At 29.3% G+C, this 12,254-nt stretch overlaps 1 protein-coding gene and 1 long non-coding RNA gene across 2 annotated transcripts in view; one reads left to right on the forward strand and one right to left on the reverse strand.

Annotated features, from left to right (window-relative positions):
- The window catches only part of LOC123275441, a 145,285-nt gene that overhangs the window by 77,104 nt on the left and 55,927 nt on the right, over nucleotides 1-12,254 (forward strand). The window lies entirely within an intron of this gene.
- Nucleotides 7,333-12,254, reverse strand: part of LOC123275442 — a 46,539-nt gene continuing 41,617 nt past the window's right edge. Inside the window, exon 3 of the long non-coding RNA XR_006511684.1 lies at nucleotides 7,333-8,698. This is a non-coding gene — a long non-coding RNA (uncharacterized LOC123275442). The remainder of the gene's footprint in view (nucleotides 8,699-12,254) is intronic.

Here is a 12,254-nt window from a genome sequence, read left to right on the forward strand (position 1 = left end):
TTAATAAAACTCATAAATTTTGAAATATTTATTACGGACTATATTGTCCAGGAATTTTATTTTATAAAGAGAAAAAAAATCATAAATTTTTTTACAGTAGATATTTATTTATTTATTTACAATTTTGTATACCTCAAACACTGCACAGAAAAAAAAATTAACTTGAATTAAGTAAATAATTTTGAAGAATTTTATTTTCTTGATTTGAGTAGAAAAATTCTTAAACTAAGAAATTTTGCTTGATTTAAATAAATTTCACTTGATTTAAGAATTTTTCGTATTGGTTCAAGACAATTAAACTCTTCAAAATTATTTTTTTAATTCAAAAATTTTTCTCTTGATTCAAGTTAACTTTTTTTTTTAGTATGCGTTAAAATTTTGTTAATAAATGAATTATATGTTTCACGCTCCTATTTCTAGTAGAAACTGTGATAAAAAAAGCTGCTAAAATCTTTAACGAATTAATTATATTAAATTTTAATCTACTTAATTTTCATGGAAATTATAAAAGTTTCCGATACCTCGGATAAATCCCAAGCAAATAAACATTGAACTGCATAATATAATTTGCACTGTAAAAATAAAATCAATCACAAAGCTGCGTTGCTCGCCGACTTTGTTTGACATTAAAGGATTACATTAAAAGTTCATTTAATTTTCACTGATACATTTAACACAGCAGTAAAACAATAATAAAGTAAAGATAGAAGATACTAAGCTGAAATAAAAATAAAATTACAGTTAACGAAAGAATAAAGACTGAAATAAAAATAAATAAATGAAAGTAAAAAAAAAATAAATACGTACTGGTACAAAAAAATTGAGAGAAAATTGTAGGAAAAAGATCTAGCACTTGGAACATTTATCTAATTACTATCGGTCGGAAGTGAAGAGGCGAAAGATAATGTAAAAGTTAATAGGCTGCAGACGAATCGAACAGAAGAGTTCTCCTCGTAAAAATTATCCTCTTAGGAAACTTTGTAATTGTAATTGCTCAAGGCTTTCATTATTTTCCATTATCAAATTATTCGAGAATTTTATTTAAACTTTTTTTTTACAATTCATTTTTTTCATTCTTTCTGCTTGTACTTACACCCTACTTTCCCTCATTGTTATACGCGTTACGCTCTTTAAGCTCATTAATAGGAACCTGTCATAAGTTGTAGAACAAATAAGATTTCTTTCAAGGTTTTAATTTTTATTGATTTTCTGATTTAATTTAAACATATAAAAGTCTACTTTGCTGTACAATAACTGAAAACTTATTTACGACTTATTCTGCATAGCATAGATATATATGAGATATATAAGTACAGGTTGGAGAGGACATGAAATATGGAGCGCTATACCGCGAGGCGTAATTTCACTCGAGACGTTGATGCACATAACATTTGTGAGTGGAGTGTCGCATAAGCACGTTTATGTTTCACCCAATCCATATCGCAATAATAATATACGTGCAATCCCGTCATAGAAAATAGAACAGGTGATTTGAAAGGAGCCGGAGATTTATAAGAGAATTCAATTTCCGTACTACTTGTCGAATAAAATCACGTATATGTAAAGTTATATTTTATTTTCAAATCAATGCTTTTACAAGTCTTCAATCATTTCAAAATATTTTAATCTCTCCTTCAAAAGTATCATCAACTTATATACTGTCAGCTACCGAGACAGGATATGATGAGATTGGAAAAAATTTTCCCCCTCTTCGAGTTTATCAATTCGCGTCCATAGTTCTTCGTTATTCATCATTTATGCGGAAAATTTTACATTAAATTCAAGTACTCGTTTATTTTGTGCTCCATAAAATTATGAATAAATTTTTTTTTTATTATTTCAATAAATTCTCGTTGGAAAATTTTTATTTGCCTAATTGAAATTTTTTTTAGTTAACAAATTTACTCATTGATATGAAATTATTCACTATGATAAATTTATTAAATTACCAACAGTGAAGTTAATTTTTTAATTTTATCATTTAAAAAATTCGCCATGTCAATATTCATAATTATCAATTTCATTAATTAAAATTAAATCGTAAAAATTTTTTATTTCGGTAGTAGCTATTTGTATGAAAAATTACTAATAGGGATAAATATTATTCAGACACAGAAAAATAAATTTATGATAGTGATTAAATCGTTTTTAAGATAGATTAATGTAAATATTCGTATACTCGGATAGCGTCACGAGAAAAGTAGTTTTAGAATTGATTGCATGTATCCGACGGTATCTTGCACCCGAGATAGGTTTATAGATATATATTGGTATAGAGTTGTGTACCGTGTAATACAACAACTATTATATGGATGAAGAAGAAGCGGTAGTAGTATCGGGTTATTTCTCTTTTCCACGAAGAAATGAACGATGTGCGCTTTTTATTATCCCTAGGCGGCTTCCATGCGATACCGTAAAATATCCTGTTATCGTTCAATCCTCTCGGGTTCCGCCATCGCCGCGCCTCACCGCGTACATATAATACTTTCTATGGCGCCTGCCATATCTTCACCAATTTTATAGGGCCAACCAAAGTAAACTGGACAAGAAATGAGGTGAGGAGCGAAAGGAAATAGAATAACGATCACTTTTATAAAATATTCACCGTACAATAATTTTTATCTTTTTATACCCACGGTTGCATTTATTCACTGATTTTTATCCCACTTTATTAGACGCGTAACTCTGCTTCATCACCAACTTATAAACTCTTTTATTCCTTCATTACCTTATTTATTACTTAATATACTCAATAAATACCTTCATTTTATTACACTCTTCGCGAAATAATATTACATTTATATTTTTAAAAGTATTCATTATATTTTACGGGTTAAATATTAAAATTTTTACCCATAAAAAAATATTCTAGTCGAGAATAAATTAGTTTTCCAATAAAAATTTTTACTCCATTTGAAAATCAGATTGATCACTAATTAACATACTTGAAAAATTTTTTCCACTTGTTATAATTGAACCGACAAAAAACTCATGTATGAATTACCAATTATTAATTTATATAGTATTAATTCCGTTATAATATTCATAATTATACAGCCATATTTAATCACTTGGCACACTTTACGCTTTGAGACACTTAAATTTCACATTTATATGTATTTATAAATCCCACATTATTTTAACACCACATACATTATTTAAATTTAAGTATTCAGCATCAATTTATTTATGATCCTTACTGCAGTGTATCCTCTCTGATATATTATATTCCATACAATCGATACATGAATAAAAGAACTAAATTATCATTTCTAAATATTACTAATTAAAATTATAATTTATTTTTTACATCTAAATTTACCACAAAATTTATTCATTAAAATATCTCATTTTTTAATCTAAAAAAAAAATTTGTGAATTTTAAAGAGATTAAATTTTCTAAAATTTTAAGCAAGAATTTTTCTCGCCTTTTTAATCAGCAAATAAATTTTCTTTAAAGAAAAATCCAAATTTTGTACTTCAAAATTTTTCTATATCATCTATTGAAAAAAAAAAAAAAAAATAATTACAATTAATAGAATAAATAAAATATTTATCACACTAATATCCAACTCGGAGCGCTTGGTCTATGTCTTGCCTAGAAGCTCGCGGGGTACTTGGTAGTGGGGGTACGCGGCTTGCCTTCTTAAAGCTTCGCGGTTTTTTTCAAAAGCTATTCCCCCTCTTTGATTAAAACTGCAGCGAGACGTTCACTCCACCTCTCTCGTCCACCCTACCAGTGCATTTATCGGTTCCTCGACCCCGTAGCACACTCGAGTACTCTCAGTGCCTTCTCTCCTTACCTCCTTCACCACCTCTCTTATGCAGCTACTAACCTCTCCGTACTATACTACACTATACTTGATGCTACATACAGCACAGTATGTACATAGTATGCCGCCACAACTGGTCTTACATGCTATTGTCATCTCTATTACGCTCGCTGGAATCCACGTTGCCCATCGCGACCGATTCTCTCTTGTGCCATTGCACTGTCCCTTTTAGCAGCTCACAACTCGGCCTCTGTATAATATTACTTTCTGCACTTTCATATCTTGCTTCTTGAGTTTACTGTCGAGTTTTTAGTGTACGTAGAGTGTCGAGTGTACTGCAAAGGGTACAGTATAGAGTATAAAGTATAGAGTGTAGAAACGACAAGCAAGATACCCACAGATATTGAGATGAAAGAAATATAAGCGAAAGCGAAAATGTACATCGAGACCAAATACTTGCATAGAGCTGCACGCTGGTGTGTGTCCATGTGCAGCCTGACTGGTTATATCCAGTTGTACACTCTTTTCATTACAATATCTATTGATGCATGTTCGATTTTAAATTATGCATCCATAATGATTATATTTTTACCAAATAAAATATTTTAATCTTTAAAATGTCTTAAATGTATGCTTTTTTTTTTTATTTTATTTCATTACTTTTAATTTTTCATCCATATTGCTGTTTGTTAGATTAAACTAATAAAATAAACATTTTTTTTCGACGCAACATAGCGAACCATTGCGTTATATTACCTTTTGCGCGCATATTAAGAGCGAATATTTTTTTAAATAATCGTAATTCAGTAAGATGATGTTATTCTTTAATATCCAGACCTTAAAAAAATTACCACCCACAATTCAATGATAAGTATTATGGAGGTAATTTAAAAAGCAGTGTAAAATATTTCATACACCTCAAATCAATGGATTTAGTACAAAAACATCAAATTTACAGTAGTTATAAAATTTTACAAAACAAAAGGTAATTCTCGATGTACTTTTTAATAACGTTAGCCCAGGTAGCTGTACAAATGGGCTATAAAAAGAGTGTGCTTTATTCGTTAAAAAAAAAATAATAAATAAATAAAAAGGGAAAATAACCCAGCGTGACAAAATGAACATTAAGAGTTTCATGAGTACACCGTTGTAGTATAGTCTTTAGATTGGCTATATTGGGATGTATTGCGGGTTGCCTCGTAATCATCGCATTTATTCTCGTGAACCGTATAGAAACCAGTAGAATAACGTGGCTCGAGAGGTCACACATCAACACATTCTCATATCCCTTGGTAATAAACAACTACCAGTTCGGTATAGTATATGACTGTGTATATTATACAGTAATAGTAATGTCGTACAGTTGTATAAGGATACATCACAGAACAACAACTATAAATATGTGTATGTACATCTCTATACTTAGTACAATACGATGTAGAGAGAGAGAGAGAGAGAGAGAGAGAGAGAGAAAGAGTGTGAAAGAATGACTAAAAGCTCGGAAAAAGGATTTTATCTTTATTCTTTTGAAAAGCTTCTTGTTTTTACTGCAAATGGACGGGAATTTTTTTACGACTTACGCATCTATATAAATATACGTGTGTGAATGTGGAGTGACTAGTGTCTAGTCTCTTCCGTAGATTTTATTTTATTACTATACCTAAGGAAGCCCAACTCCCTTGAGGCAAAGTGCCATCAGCCGTGACCTTTCTTTTCAGTTAAAAATCCATATTTTTAGTTGCATCCCATCACAAATTGGATTTCTTTTGCCATTAAAAAGGTTTTTTTTCATTACATTTTTTTATTTTAATATTGAAATATATATAGAGTGAAATTTTTGAACGTCATGAATCTCACAGAGCGTATGATTCTTTCACGGAAACCTATTTTTTATGAGCTTTTTTTCCAAAAGGTTTCATGATATTTTACAGACTCAATAGAATTTCCTGTTTACTTTATATCTAGTAGAAATGATGGCCGGAGATATGAGGAGCTTTTATCATGAGCTCTTTTTCATTCAAATTCAATATCAAAGATACGGTGAGTTTTCAATTTAATAAATAAAATCATTGAAAAATTCAATTTATACATATATATTAAGCTTGTTTCTCTTCAGCTAGGATTAAATTAACAAATTATTAAAGTAATTACTATAAGTATAGTATAGTACATTTAAGAGGGATTTAAAATTAAACTTCTATACAGACATTTTATGTTTCTTTAAAGATCGTTTTGGCTTTAAAGCACGAAAAAGCGCTTCAATTTTCAAGAGGATAATGTGAATTTTTTTTTTTCAATCTCATTTTGCCCACTTTATAGTTCAAAATATTATTAATTTAAAATTTATATCGCATTACTGTTAAGAGGAATTTTCAGACCTTTATTTTTAGTCCATTAACAAAGATTTAATTTAATCTTTTGGTCTAGTCAGGGTGAAAAAAGCTTTTAAGAGTTACACTTGACAGAATCAGTTTTAGTGTAAGATGTAACTACTGTTCATCTTGAGGAAATCGATGAAGAAAGTGACTTAGCTTTTTCCTATCTATCTATATACATTAATTTATAGAATAAATTGACAGGGTGCCAAGATTTCTGTACACGATAAACCCATAAGTTTTTAAAATCTCATAAATAATATCCGATGAAAATTGAAAAATAATTTATACGAAAAATTTCGAGCTTTTTATTTATCGAAACTTTTATTGAAACACCCTGGATATATAACGTTAATGGAAACTATGGTACAATGTTTCAAAAGTTCTTAATTAATTGACTAATTTAATTTACACTTTCAAAATATTCTCAATAATTAATATAATATTATTCGTATAATAAACTAAATGCATTCCATGCAATGAAAACTTTTACTGAAAATAAAATTAAAAATTAAAAACCAGAACAAAATAAACGATTGAATGAAAACTCATCCTTAATGAAACCTCAATTAAAACTTTCATCCTATCTCGGAAAACAATAACAAAATTGAGTATAAAAAGTATTCGAGATATAAAATAAATTGAAAGCCTGATTGGAAAAAATTCAATCTTACCTCAATGAATAGTTGAAATGATACTGTGCAATTCGCACCTAAAATTCTCGGTAAATAGAAAAAAAAAAATTTGTACATCTTCAGTGGCAGAAGAATAAGGTCAATAGCGGTAGTGTATAAAAGAAAAATGTTTCGCAAGCCGGGAGGAAGAATCAAGCGAATAAACGAAAGCATAATAGGAATATAAACGTTGAACTGGAGTGAATAAAATAACATGAAGAACTAAAATAGGACAAATAATATAACGCTAACAATAATAACAAAAAGTTTGGAAAATCCAAAAGTGCACGCCTCATAATCTCATTTTTCACAATAAAATTGATTAAAATAAATGATAAAAAGCAAAATAATAAAAAAACAGATAACTCTGCTATGGTTAGTGGCACCATAACTCTGAAGTGAGGAAAAAAAATACTATAATAAAATGTATAGATAGATATACAATAAAATCCACAGTCATAAATTAGTTTTTTTAAAATAATAATTTAACGACAGTGAATTGAACGCTCATATTAATTATGAAAATTCGTCGTGTGTTACTTTAGATAATAAAAAAAAAATTATTCCGGTACGATCATTTTTTCGACCAATTTCCCTGCCACATACACCCATCCATACACGGACGTCCAGAAAAGATTATGCTTAATGTTATTATTTACTATGTTAAACAAAAAAATTGTTATTGAAATAAATTTTATGTGCCTGACAAATTATTTGACTTGATATAAGTGTACTCATATTAATCTGTAAGTGCGATATAAATAACAAAAAATCAATTTCAGTTTCGAGAAAACTGCTTTTTTTGAAATGTCGAGAGTAGAGCACAACCTCAACGCTTCGCTTATGAGGCGTGCAAAATATCAATAGTAACACAAGAGATATATAGGGCGTGAAGAAATAAGGATACGGAGGTGAGTGTAAAAGTACGAAAGTAAAGTATAAAAAATGAAAAGAAGAAACAGAAAATTGTTTTTAGGAGCTAGTGAATTGAGATTGTTGCACACACACAGTAGCGAGAATTGTCTACCGTGCACGTAATTCGCTAGCATGTAGTAGAAGATACGATAGAACAGTAGTAGTAGACTAGCAAGAGCAGCCGGCTTAGTGTCAAAAATCATATTCCAGAGCGTGTCTGACGTTTTCACTAACTTGAGTTGTGCATTGCTAGACTCAATTCATGCCAAGGCTGACTGGGTGCGTTGCCCTCTATTGCCCCTACTGTACACTGTACTGGCAAACTTGCACGCTGGAGCTATAGTGCATCAAGAGAAGCTCTTCTCTGGTTCTCTCGTCGACTCTCGCGTCTGTTCACTAACTGGTACTTCTCCTGCATCTCTTGCGCTGCTGCCGATGCTACTGAAGCTGCTGACGGGGCTGAGGCTGATGCTGTTGGTGTTGATATTGATGTACGTGTACGTGTTGGCACTTGCGTCGTATTCTCTGTTGACCTGCCTTGCCGTCTATACAGCATGAATTCTGTGGGCTATAATACTATGAAGCTGTTGCAACTGACGAGTCTACAATCGCTCGTCTGAGACCTCAAATATGCTCTCCAGCTCGCTTCTATGCTGCTGCTACACTAAATGGACTTATCCCAGCGTACTGTGCACCCAATTCCGCTTTACTTTGGCGACACCACTATTACCGATTCTCGACTAACCAGAGTCACTAATTCTTTTTTCATTTTTTCATCTTCCTCTTGTCTCGATTATTACTCTTTGTTTTGCTATTTTTTGCCCCAGACTTGAGCAATATGCCAAAGCTTCTATTGTGTGCGCGGTGAATGACCAACGTCTTTCATGGAGATTTAGAACAATGTCATTGTTGAACGACTCGTCTATAGTTACTTTTTTTTGTTCTTGCTGTTGCCGATTTTCTGTGGGAAAAAATTTATTGGAGTTTACTTTCAGCAGTTTTATTTGCTAGTTTACCGAAGTAAAGTCTAAGAAATAATAATAATAATAACAACAACAAGTAAGGGTTTAGTTATAATATCAAAGATTATATAATAGGGATTGAAATTAGCAACCAACTTGGAGAAGCCAGACTAAGACAGCTTTCTTGGGGAAATTATCATGGCTCCCGCTAATCGAACCCTAATATACTTAGAATAAATCAAAGTCTTAGAAGTGAATTTGAATAAAGATACACTGATAGAAGGATTTATTTGTATTAAAAAATATTTGTTAATAGTTAACAAATCATTTATTAGAGACCACTTTTTAGTATTAAATAAATATTTCTTAGTATTTAAAATGATTTGTTTATATTTAATAAATCTTTTTAAATACTAAGAAATATTTTTTAAGGACTAAAAAGTGGTCTCTAATAAACGATTTGTTAAATATTAACAAATATTTTTGACTATAAACAAATCCTTCTATCAGTGTAATTCAACTTAATAAATAATTATTTTAAATAAATATTATCTTTTCTATTCGTGGATTACTAAAGTTTAAAACGTGAAAAATTATCATAACAAATAAAAGTTATTTAAAGAAAGTAGAGTAATGTACAAAGAAAATGCAAATAAAATGAAAAGAAGTTGCTCGAGTTCACGAAGTCAATGCGTCTATTCTTATATAGGATATGCAGTTTACTTTATGCATCTGTAATTTAAATCGAAAATATATCGCATGAATTCGATCTGACATTACTCCACAGAACGATTAGCAACATTTTGCGTTGATGTTCGAAACACATATATACTATGTATTACGTACAAAGATATATATTTAAACACTATCGATACATACAAATATATACTTAATAAATATACTATAGAATGTATGTAGTGTATTTTCATTGTTACTCGTGAATTTGGGCGATTTCGTTGTTGTATTAATGACGGGGTGAATTCACATTATTCTATTCCGCTGACCTCGTCGATTAAATGGTCATTGTCCAACCAGTACAGTTGCAACGACCCCAAAGAGAATGACTCCCAAAAGTTTATCACAACATTACTTTTAATTTATCGCTTCCAAAATGTTTAATTAAATCATATTTTGTCACACGCTAACGCTTTACATTTCTATACTTTTAATTGCGTCAATAAATCCCAACGAATAATAATTAATCCTAGGTATTTTATTTTTAAATGTACAAAAAATAATTTTCGTCAAAATAAATTTATTAAAAAAAAAATAAATATATACTATTATTTTTTATGTTTTGTCACAAGAGATTAATTGCGTACAATGAGAGTTAATAATTATATTCAGTATATATGTAGAGTGATAAATAGAAATAGTGCACGGAGAAAAAAACAGGGATTTTTCCTATTTTTGCTTAGGAAAAATTTCTATGTTGACATTGGGATTTTTCCAATATTAACATAGGAATTTTTCTAATGTTAACATAGGAATTTTCCCAATGTTAACATAAGAATATTTCCAATGTTAACATAGGAATTTTTCCGATGTCAACATAGGAATTTTTCCAATGTTAACATAGGAATTTTTCCAATGGTAACGTGGGAATTTTTTTTTTATTAAAATGATAGAAATATCCATGTGACATATGAAAAATTCATTTATCACTAAAATTTATGTATATGTAATATAACGCGGTATATTGCCACGATTGTGTCTACAATTCTTAACGGATCTAAATGAAATTAGACACATATATACTTCAGGCGATTACCTCAAATGAGTTCCAAGATGGGCACAATTGGTCGACTAGTTTAGGATTAGTAGGCATTTCAAAATTTTTAAAATTACAAAAATCATAAAAATTGTGAATGTTCAAATAATGAAAAATAAACACATATGATGGTTTGATTTGAAAATAATTAACAAAACTTTCATTGTTAAAAGTTTCAGTATTTATTACTCAACAGAATTTTTTTAAAGTTGAAATCTACCTTCCATCTCGGGCATGGCCGTATGGCGCTTTTTTTTGTAATGACTTTATTGATTAGAAACTTCTGAAGAAGAATATGGATATTTTATTTTTATAATATTTTGTAAATTTTTATAAAATTTTATGTAATTTTATGAGAATTCATAAAATCTCTGGTCGTGGATCAAAATTTTGATTTCTCAAATTTAAAAAAATGTTATAAAATTTTATGAAAATTCATCAAATTTTACGAAACCTTATGAAACTTCTGTCACGAATCAAAGATTTGATTTCTTACATTTTACAAAATTTTATAAAAATTCATACAATAATTGTCACGTATCGAAGATTTGAATCTTTACATCTCATAAAATGTTATAAAAATTTATACAATGTTGCAAAACTCAAATACTTATTTTCTGGAAAATTATCAAATTTTATGTAATTCTACACGGAAAGAACAATAACCAACTGCACATACTCGTATAGTATACTCCGTGATATCTATAGTGAAAAAAAATTTCAGACTATAGTCAATATTCTTCAAAGTATACTAAATTATTTTTGGATTGTACTCAGTGAAGTCTCCGATTTAATCGATTAATTTGTCTGGTTATAACGCGTAAAATTTCACGGGATATAATCTGAAAAATTATTTCGTGTAAATTAAATTATACTCGGTTGAAATTTGGATTATGCCAATTTTTTTTCTAGCGCCTGCGCACTTAGCATTATCATATCTATTATGTATTTTAAATATTAGGTTAGTCAAATATTGTTTTAAATAATTATTACATACATTATAAACATTTAAGGAGCAATAAAGCACAATTTTTCCGATAATTTGGGGTTAAAAAATTTTTTTTTCTTTTCTTAGACTTTTCGAACTTAAAAATGTTAGGCTAAGAAAAAAATATTTTTACATATCAAAATATATAAATAGTCACACACTCATATGATTCACTGATTATATTTTAATTAATGTCCAATATGCTGATTGACTATAACTCACAAATTAGAAACAGCACTTTACGCGCAGGCACTAGAAAAAAAATTGGCGAAGTCACCGTGGGCATAATCCAAATTTCAACCGAGTATAATTTAATTTACACGAAATAATTTTTCAGATTATATCCCGTGAAATTTTACGCGATATAACCAGAAAAAGTCGTAATGAGCTTCCGAGATAATAATAATAATAAACAATGTAAGAATGAAAAAAAAATTTTTTTTCGAATTTTTTTTTTATTAAAGTTCAATGATATGAAATTTCATAAAATTGTATAAAAAGCTATCATTTTTTGTACGGATTCATGAGGCCATTTTCGGTATGAAATTTTCTTGAATTTTTTTATCACAAACCGAGTGTATACCACTATTTTACTTATAAATTATCTGAAATTGCTCGAATGAGAAAATTATTATATAAATTTGTAATTATTAAATTAAGTTACATAAATTTTAGTGATAAATGAATTTTTTCTATGTCACATGGATATTTCTATCATGTTAATAAAAAAAAAATTCCCATGTTACCATTGGAAAAATTCCTATGTTAACATTGGAAAAATTCCTATGTTAACATT

The sequence above is a fragment of the Cotesia glomerata genome, linkage group LG1, assembly GCF_020080835.1.
Source record: "Cotesia glomerata isolate CgM1 linkage group LG1, MPM_Cglom_v2.3, whole genome shotgun sequence".
Classification (NCBI taxonomy): Eukaryota; Metazoa; Arthropoda; class Insecta; order Hymenoptera; family Braconidae; genus Cotesia; species Cotesia glomerata.